This window comes from Mustela lutreola, chromosome 3, assembly GCF_030435805.1.
Source record: "Mustela lutreola isolate mMusLut2 chromosome 3, mMusLut2.pri, whole genome shotgun sequence".
NCBI classification, from domain to species: Eukaryota; Metazoa; Chordata; class Mammalia; order Carnivora; family Mustelidae; genus Mustela; species Mustela lutreola.
In genome coordinates, this window is record NC_081292.1 from 126,796,031 (window position 1) to 126,806,477 (window position 10,447).

General features: G+C 35.3%; 1 long non-coding RNA gene across 1 annotated transcript in view; it reads left to right on the top strand.

Moving 5' to 3' along the window:
* LOC131826986 (uncharacterized) overlaps positions 1–10,051 on the top strand; it is a 91,266-nt gene extending 81,215 nt beyond the window's left edge. The window contains exon 4 of the long non-coding RNA XR_009351837.1: positions 9,857–10,051. This is a non-coding gene — a long non-coding RNA (uncharacterized LOC131826986). The remainder of the gene's footprint in view (positions 1–9,856) is intronic.
* The last annotated feature ends 396 nt before the right edge of the window (positions 10,052–10,447 follow it).

The following is a 10,447-nucleotide window of genomic DNA, read 5'->3' on the forward strand; positions in this document are numbered from 1 at the left end:
ATAGATTAAACAGGAGAATTAGCAAGCAAAACCTTGAAATATACATGGTCATAATGTTTAAGAGAATAGAGAATAAATTTGGAAAAAACAAGTGAAGGCAAAGAAGTTTCAACAGAATATTGCAACAAATAAAAACAAACATTCTATAACTAAAAAATAAGATATCTGGAACTTAGAACTCAATGGATGAGTGGGACAGCAGATGGCAAGCAGAAAACCACAGGACTTATAAACTGAAAGAGAATTTAACAGAAAATATACAACTAAAGCATAAAAAGAAAAAAGATAAGGGAAAAAGAACAGAGTATATAAGCCACGTAAAATATTTAAAAATTCTAATATACCTGTAATGAGAGTCATAGAGAAAGAAGAGAAAGAGAACATAGTATAATATTTACAGACATAATGGTAATGGAGTTGCAAATATTTTGAAAGATGTCAGTTCAGAATCATGAAGATCAGCAAAATCTAAGGATAAATACCAAGAAAGCTACAACAATAAAACCACACAAAAAATAATTAATTAATTAATTAATAATAATAACAAATAAAATAAAAAATTAGAAAATCTTAAAAACACCTAAAAGAAAAGCAGATACATTATATTTTGTTATACGAAAACTGAAAGATGATAAGAACAGAAATTATGAAAGACAGAATAATGGAATGGCATCTTATTTTACTATTATTATTTTTTAAAGATTTATTTATTTATTTTAGAGAAAGATAGTGGGAGAGGGTTAGGAAGAGAGGGAGAAGAAGAGAATCTCAAGCAGACTCCCTGCTGAGCGCAGAGCCTGACATGGGGCTCAACCAATCCCATCACCCTAAGATTAAGAACTCAGTCAAAATTGAGTTGGACACTTAACTGACTGAGCCATTCAGGCATCCCAGCTTTATAGATATATACATATATATATATATACAACATTCATTCCATCCTAAAAGCTCCAAAATCATTGAGTCATTCCAGCATTAATTCTGAAGTCCACAGTCTCACTTAAGTACCCTCTTAATCAGATACGTGTGAGACTTGAAGTCCAATTCATCCAAATTCCACTCTAGCTGTGATTTTTTCAAACTACACAAATAATATGCTTCTGAGATACAATAGTGGAGCAGGCATAAGATAGACTTTCTCATTCTAACAGGTAGAAATTGGAAGGGAAAAAGGGTGGTGGGTCTTAAGCTTTATGTTCCAAATCTAGCAAATCAATTTCCATTAGATCTTAAGGTGCCTGGATAATCCCCTTTAGTTTGGGGAGATTATTAAAACTACTGTTTTTAGACTATGCTATATGGAAAAGGGGAAGGGATTTTTCAGACATAAATAAGGCTTCCAATCAGTTTAAGTTAATAAAAAATGAGAATATTAACTGTGGGCCTGACCTACCCCTATGAGCTCTGTAAAAGAAGATCTAATGTTCAGAATCAAGAAGTCAAAAATATTCCACATGCCGTACATGCTCTCCTATGGGCCTTAATGAAGCAAACAGCCACATTTTGGAGTTATATGGGAGAGAACAGTAGGAGCCTTCTCAGAGCTGAGGGCTTCAGTCATATAAGTGCAATCAACTGAATCCTGGCAACAAGGGAAGCTGGAAGAGGATGCCAAGCTTCAGATGAGATCATAGCCCTAAACAACAGCTTAACTTAACAGTTCACCAATGGAAAGAAACCTGACCCTGTAAACCGTTCTGACCTACCAAACTGTAACTTGTGTTCCCTTAAGCCCCTAAAATGATAATTTGTTACACAGCAATAGAAAACCAATACATATCTTACTAATAAAGAGATCAAATCTATTCTAAGATGTACACATATTTTCTCAAATCCCAAAAACATATGAGCAAAAAACATTAAAGAAATTCATGTAAACAGACATACCACACAGGAGATTTGATAAATTATTGTTTTGTTCAGCTAACCCCAAAGAGCAAGTAGGTAGACTAAGAGTGTTGGGAAGGCTTTCTAATATGCCAAATACAATCTCTTAATTTACAAATTACAATGAATGTTTATTTAAATAGGAGAATTTAGAAGGCTCACTCTGATGTACTGAAAAAGTATCTATGAGCATAGTGATAATAATGCACATTTTATCAGCATGTTATGACCCTAGAGGATTCCCTAAAAACATGGCTGTGATGCCAAAAAGAGCAAATTTTCCTTTTTTGACAAATTGATTTCTCTAATATTTGTTATTGTAATTCTCTAGAAATCATTCATTACATTGCATTTTTGGTGGTGATTAAGTCTTCCTTAGTATGATTAAAAAAAAAAAACATGAATGGCAAAATTCTTTAGAAATGGATCTAGTAGCTGCCATTACTAAAATGACTTAAAAATTCACACTTCCAAAAGAACCTAGATATCCATCAACAGATGAATGGATCAAGAAGATGTGGTATATATACACAATGGAATACTATGCAGCCATCAAAAGAAATGAAATCTTGCCATTTGCGACAACGTGGATGGAACTAGAGCGTATCATGCTTAGCGAAATAAGTCAAGCAGAGAAAGACAACTATCATATGATCTCCCTGATATGAGGAAGTGGTGATGCAACATGGGGGCTTAAGTGGGTAGGAGAAGAATAAATGAAACAAGATGGGATTGGGAGGGAGACAAACCATAAGTGACTCTTAATCTCACAAAACAAACTGAGGGTTGCTGGGGGGAGGGGGTTTGGGAGAAGGGGGTGGGATTATGGACATTGGGGAGGGTATGTGCTTTGGTGAGTGCTGTGAAGTGTGTAAACCTGGTGATTCACAGACCTGTACCCCTGGGGATAAAAATATATGTTTATAAAAAAATAAAAAATTAATTAAAAAAAAAAATTCACACTTCCAGGGGTGCCTGGGTGGCTCAGTGGATTAAGCCTCTGGGCTCAGGTCATGATCTCAGGGCCCTGGAATGGAGCCCCACATTGGACTCTGTGTTCAGCAGGGAGCCTGCTTCCCCCTCTGTCTCTGCCTGCCACTCTGCCTACTTGTGCTCCCTCTTTGTCAAATAAATAAATAAAATCTTAAAAAAAAAAAAAAAGCACACACTTCCAATATGAAGCGTAGTAATATCTTGTCACATAATGTTCAATTTTTTTTTTTTTTTAAGAAATAGGAAACAAGGGACACCTGGGTGGCTCAGTTGATTAAGCGGCTGCCTTCAGCTCAGGTCATGATCCCAGGGTCCTGGGATCGAGTCCCATGTCGGGCTCCTTTCTCAGCGGGGAGCCTGCTTCTCTCTCTCTCTCTCTTCCTGCCATTCTGCCATTCTGTCTGCATGTGCTTGCTCGCTCTCTCTCTGACAAATAAAATCTTTAAAAAAAAAAAAAAAAGAAATAGGAAACAAATTCTGTTCTTGTGGTACAAAATATAAAGAGATAAAGAGCTGAGTGGCAAGAAATAGAATATTAGCATATCCAAAAAAACCTGTATAGTTTGTAAAGAAATTATCAAGTTCTAATACAAACTTCAAAAAACAAAGCTTGACAAGATACAACTGTTTGTGGAGATCACGAGGTGAGCCAAGTGCCCTTTAGGGATCAATATTTTTTTAAAGAATGAGAAACACTACTGTGAAGATTGACTTTAAAACTTTTTCTAGCACAGACCAGATGGACGAACTAAAGCTAAGCTGTGTCCCATTCCCCTCTTACTGTAATTCTGAAATGTGAGCTCATCAGAATGACTTCTCCAGGTTCTAATAAGGGAACCTTCTTCCCTGGTGTTAAGTGTTAGGTCATAAGACAGACCTTATGACCCAGCAGTACCTGGGAGCTTGGTACAAATACAGAATCTCAGGCCATGCTTCAGGTCTAAAATCAAAATATTCATTTCCACAAAATCTCCAGGTACTCTGTATGCACTATAAAGCAGAGCTCACAATCCCAGTTGTATACTAGAATCTCCAGGAACTTAAACAACAAAACCAAACTAACTAAAACCAAAATATAAACAAACAACAGCCAACAGCCAAAAACAGTGGATGAACTAATGTTCCAAGTCACCCCAGAAAAACTAAATTACGATTTAATTGGGTTGGTGGTAAGTCCCGGCCATCTAGATATTTTAAAGTTCCACCAGGTGATTCAGATGGGCAAAAGTCATGTGAGTCCCGGTTCATGACCTGCTAGGTACAAAACTCAGCTGCATTTCCCTCTGAGGAAATGGATTCCTGAACCTGAATCACAGCCCAAGACTAGAATCCCCTTACTCCCCTCCTCAGACACCAACTGTCAGCCTGAGCTTCAAATACCAGTTTCGCTAAGGCCTGCCTTTGCCACACTTCTCTTGTCCATCAGAACCTAGGTTATTTTGTATCCCTGAAATAACTGCTGTCCTGAAATATAATCATATTATTTCCAGATACTACCTCTATCATAGACTTTCTCTCACAATTTGTAAATAATGTGAAAAGAAGAATTCCAAGCTCTGCTCCTTCCCAGACCCTTCTCATACCCACCTTTCATTAACTAGCATTTATTCCAGGGGCTGACAAAGATCATTTACTTTGTACCTTTCCTCTGCTGTGTTTTTCTTTTTTATACTGTTATGTTAACTTGCTGTGTATTGGTTATTTATAAATTGCATCATTGTTATTTACTTTACATGCCTTAATCATTTTATTAATCTCTACAACAAAAGCCCATCCGTTGCTGGTACTGGTTTAGAATTCAAGGCCTAATCATGAAAACTGATAATCCTTCCTTGATCATCAATGAACTAACTGCTTTTATACAATTTTTAAAATAATTTCTTTGCATGAATCCCATTCCTCTAGTCTTCTCCAAGTGCTCATTTCTCATAGACAAAGAAAAAAAACATATACTCCATAAATATAATGTTTGTTTCTATTTGATAACAATTTGGCCAAATGTGTGATACACATGTTATTTTATAATAGAATACATTCTTTTTTATTCTTTGAAAGATTTTATTTATTTATTTGACAGAGAGAAAGAGAGCACAAGTAGGGGAGGAACAGGCAGAGGGAGAGGGAGAAGCAGACACCCTATGGAACAGGGAGCCCAATGTGGGGCTCAATCCCAGGACCCTGGGATCATGACCTGAGCAGAAGGCAGTTGCTCAATGGACTGAGTCACTCAGGTGCCTTGGAATACATTTTTAGACCCAGGGATATCTAATTTATATCACTAAAGTCCATTTAATCATTGATAACTAAATATTGTAGAGTATCCTCTTGCTAAACTCGCTAAACCATTTAATTCCTATAATTTTACCAATTTATCTAACCCTACTGTCCTCAAACAAATTTAGATTAAATGTATTTCTTCATAGAAAAATCTTTGTTGGACTTTTCAATTCAACTCTGTAAACATGTATCAGATGTCTTTTGTGCTTCTGCACTAAATGAATTTCCAGGGGCAAAGCAACTGCAGACATCTGCAACTTCCATTAGTTGGAAGAGAAATGAAGAGAATCTGGAACCAAAGGCCTGGGTAGAAAAGAGACTGAGTAAGCAATACTGAAAATAGCCATAGGGATGATGCAAGAATTTTGTACAAGGTTGAGAAGATGTGGGTTTTTGGGAATATAGAAGAGTGACTAGAAAATTCAGACTGGGTCTGGCTATGTAACAATACCTATTTACGTCTTGCTTTAATAACAGATACTTTGAATGTTTCAAGAGAAGTTGCCCTGAGATACTGTGATTTTGTATGCATGGTTCATCTATGACGAACAAAAACAAAAACAACTCTTCAAGCCAGATGTTAGAGCTGACTTAGAAACTAGGGGGAAAAAAAAAGAACCTACATAAGTAATGAGGTGGGGTCCTTTACTTACAAGAATCTGCAAAGACAGACATTGATGATATAGAGCCAACAAGATAAATATATCATCCTTCTTGCCTTTCTAGAGTCTCCTAATTTAAGAAGACCCATAAACAAAATACCCAGTAACTTGAGATACCATAACCAAACTTTACTGTATAGAAAATAAACAAAAACGTTGGTGATTATCTCTACCAAAATAATAAGGTTTAGATTAGGGATTAATACCAAACCAACTATTGATCTTTTCCTTATGAAACTCTAAAGCCTATGGTTTATGGTGTTATTAATAGAAGACTGAGAAATCTAAATAGTAATCAAAATTTTAATGTTGGAATTTGTCAATCTATTAAATTTTAAAAGAGAGGCTCTGGTTTATACCGCCTGATAAATTCACCACTTACTAGCTGTGTGTCCAGGAACCAAATTGCTTAACTTATTTATGCCTAAGTTTCCTCATCTTTAAAATAGATATATCTGGGCATACCTGGGTGGTTCAGTTGGTTTAGCATCCAACACTTATTTCAGCAAAGGTCATAATCTCAGGGTCCTGGGATCAAAACCCACATTAGCCTCCTTGCTCTCCTATAGCTTCTCCCACTGCTTGTGCACATGTGCATTCTTGCACTCTCTCAAATAAATAAATAAATAAAATCTTCTAAAATAAAATGAAATCGGTATATTTGTAAAATAGCCACTTCTTGGGATTTTCTTAAGGTTAAATAAATTAACACATGTAAAGAACTTAGAATTAGTCCTGGCATATAATAAGGATTATAAAAATAGTTGATGTTATCATTGTTATTATCAATACATATCAATAAATTATGTGTTAACATTACCATAGGAATTCTTTAATCCTTCTTACAAACACTTCCTTTTTGGTATTATTTTGAGAATCAATTTCCTTTTACCATTAAAAACTACTAATACTCTTAAATCGCATAAAATAATTTATATTGAAATTGAATTTCAGGGGTGCCTGGGTGGCTCAGTGGGTTGGGCCTCTGCCTTCCGCTCAGGTCATGATCTCAGGGCCCTGCATCGAGCTCTCTGCTTAGCAGGGAGCCTGCTTCCTCCTCTCTCTCTGCCTGCCTCTCTGCCTACTTGTGATCTCTCTGTGAAATAAATAAATAAAATCTTTTAAAAAATTTCACAATTTTACATGCTGTATAGTCAAGCACAGGACTGGTATGACAATTCACAGATACATGAGATGGAAGCTTGACTGAATTAAGACATACTCAGAAGCATAATCATATAGAAATAAAACCAACATAAATAGGGAAGTGCTTTAGAAAGCTTTAGGGTTTCTTATTTCTGAGGTTTGGGCTCAACAATACAGGAACAGACTGTTCTGTGGTATATTTTGGTATAACAGAAAAAAAGAAAATTTTCTTATAATTCATCCATGCAGATCTTGCCCTTTCTGACACCTTAAAAGCCTCTGACAATTTTTCCTAATGTACATTCTTGAGTAATGTTGCAATAGTACAATTTGAATCTTAAGATTTGAGGACCAATATTTTATTCTAGTTTTCTTTGTGTCAAGTTCAGTATGGTAGATGAGCTAACCTCATTATAAACCACATTATCAAAAAGTGAAAATAGTAAGAAGGCTGCTTTGCAAAATGCATGAGCTACTAAAAATGCCAAAGATGAGTTGTATGGACAACTCATACGGCAAGAAATCTTAACATTAGCTGAGACTATTTTGAAGAAAACATGCAAAGTGAAGGAACACATCGCCTTGATCAAAAAAATGGTTACATTTCAATTCAATAATAAGTATGTTAATCAATGTCAATGAGAGCTAAGTGACACAGTGATTGTATAACAACTGAAAGGATAAAACCTCCTCTTTGAGGCTTTACTTAAACATTCTTTCCTATGTCCTAAACTGTGGAATTAAGAAACCAGAGGCCCTATATCTCTTTTCCCTACTATATGCCCTATCACACATCCAAATGGCTATAGGTGATATCTAGCTTTTTTCCTTAACATCTCACTGGAAAATGCCTTTATCATCCTTTTATACTCTTACCAAGAAAAAGGGGAAATGAAAAAAGAGCTTAAAATATGCATGTAACACACAATTATTCCATAATTTAGGTATATAATAGGTAACCCTCTCAAAGCTCAGTATCTTCTAATAATCGAAGTCTGTTTCTCACTTCTGTTTGCATGTTTGCTGTGTGTGTGTCAGATGTGGCTCTTTGCTTCTCTCGTCTTTAGTAAAGGACCCAGGCTGAAGGGGCATCTGGATTCTGGGACATACTGCTCTGAAGACAGAGGCAAAAGAGAATGGTTGACCCACTTCATGGCTCATAAATTTCTACTCAGATATGGTGTGGACATTTCAGCTTTTATCACATTGGCAAAATTAAATCACTTAGCTATGCCTCGCATCAGTGGGTCACAGAAGTAAAGGCTTCCAGAAAGATTCACCTTTATTCACTTGAAAATAGGAAGATATTCAGGATCCTCTTACTGAAGTAACATGAATAAATGGTAATAATAAATACAGTTTGTTACATCTCATCCTCTTAGTAACATATTCTCTTGCCTTCCAACTGCACACAAAGTAAACCCATTCTTTCCCAAAGACGTCATCTCAAAAAAGTCCCAACTAATCATGACATGAGACTCAAGTCTAAGGTCTTATACATGTCTCTACATCAACAGTATGGCTACTGTTGATCCAAAGATATGTGAACTACGAAAACAAGTTATCCTACAATAACCTCTACCATAGAATACCAAACATTTAGCAGTAGCACAGGGACATGTTAATTTCAATTAAGCCTGCAACAGAAAAGAAGAATGGGAGGCATAAAATAATTGGTACATAGCAAACCTGAAATTATTCCTGGAAGATATTTGGAGTGTCCATCTACTTTAGGGATAAATAAATTTCCAGAATTACTCTTTATTTCTGCTTTCTGATTATATCACCACGTTTTCTTGGTTATGGCTGCTTCTCAGATAGATCCTTTTCATTTCCCTTGGACACATCTAAAGAAGTATTACATTTATGCCTTTCTTGGGGGCCTAATTGTGTTAGCAGATGCATCTCATCCATAAATGGGGGCTCAGTGTCATTTTAACTCTCATATTTCATTTTGCTTTATTTTATTTTTTTGCTATATTTGGGTTTTTTGGTCCAGTCTAGGAGTTATTTGGCAGTACAAACCTCTCAAATCTTCATCTTTATGATTTTAATAAGCTCTATATTCCAGTAAACATGTCTATAATTCTTTCTGAAATACACCTTTCTCTCCCTAGGCTTAGTTGTCAATACCTTAAGATTATCAGTTTTCAGTAGAAAAACAATATCGTTTGTTTTTTTGTTTGTTTCTTTGTTTTCCCTGTAAGCCATTTTGTCCAAATTAAAAAAAAAAAAATTATGAGAGCCAATTTAATCTTGTCCTGGAGTTTAGCTAAGGCAAATCAGTAGCCTCCATGATTCCATCTTTGCCCTAGGCCAAACTTCAGTAAGTCTTTGTTATTCAAAGCATTTGTCAATTTTATTTTTAGTGGTTGAAGAAAATAAATGGTTGTATCTTTCAATCCTGCAATTTGAGAAATTTCTAGATCCACATGTTCCTTCCATTATTTTGTTAAGTTCATGTATTTCTTTTAATCTTCTTTAATGCTGTCATAAGCAACCAAGTCCTGTAAGTCACATTTTGTTTCCCAACTTCTTCATCTCAAACTACAAGTTTGTTAGTACATTATCAGCCTTTCAAGTTATCATAAGAGACAGATTTGCCAAATATATCACCATTTGATAAAGTTTGTCCATTTTTCCTGTCTTTCCTGAGAGTTCCCACACCTCCATTCCACAGCCCTAAAGTAAATGCCATACATTTTGGGATTTCTGCTAGACTGCATTGTTTATAGGTACCAATTTATAATCAGTTAGTTATCTTTTCCTAGGTATGTTGTGCTAACAATTACAACAAACCATGTAATGGTTCACAATGTTAAGATTTATATCTTGCTTGCATTGCACTGAAACTGGAGATGATCTCCGCTTTATGTGTCTTTTTCATCTAGGATGAAAGGAGCCATCTAAAGGAGCAGTCTCCATCTAGGATGTGCCATTCTCATGGGCAGAAAGAAGATGAAAGACCCACATAATACTTCTTAAACCTTCTTCTCAGATGTAATGGCTGTTAATTCTGATCACATTGATTGGCTAAAGTGTCACATGATCAAGCTCCCCAAATGGGCTGAAGTCCTATGTACTTTTTTGTCCAACGATAAATAATTTCAAATAAAAATACAATCTACTATGACATATGCTTTCAAAATTCATAAGGAATGGTATTAATATAAAATTCAACATTTCTAGGCAAGGGGTGTGTGTGTGTGTGTGTGTATGCATTCACCTATTTATATAATAAATATGTATTTACCCTTTTACAAATATAACAATCAATTTGAAACCACAATATGTTCTTATGTTTATGAGGAAAAATGAATAAATAATGAGAAATCAAACAAAAACCTAGGTGATAGGTGATATTCTTGAAAGAACTTATTCAAACAATGATTATATTACTTGTAATAGATTAAGCTTTACTGTTACCTCCTGCTACGATAGTGAAATTGCAAACTGTGAATTTCAAAACAAATTATGAAAAA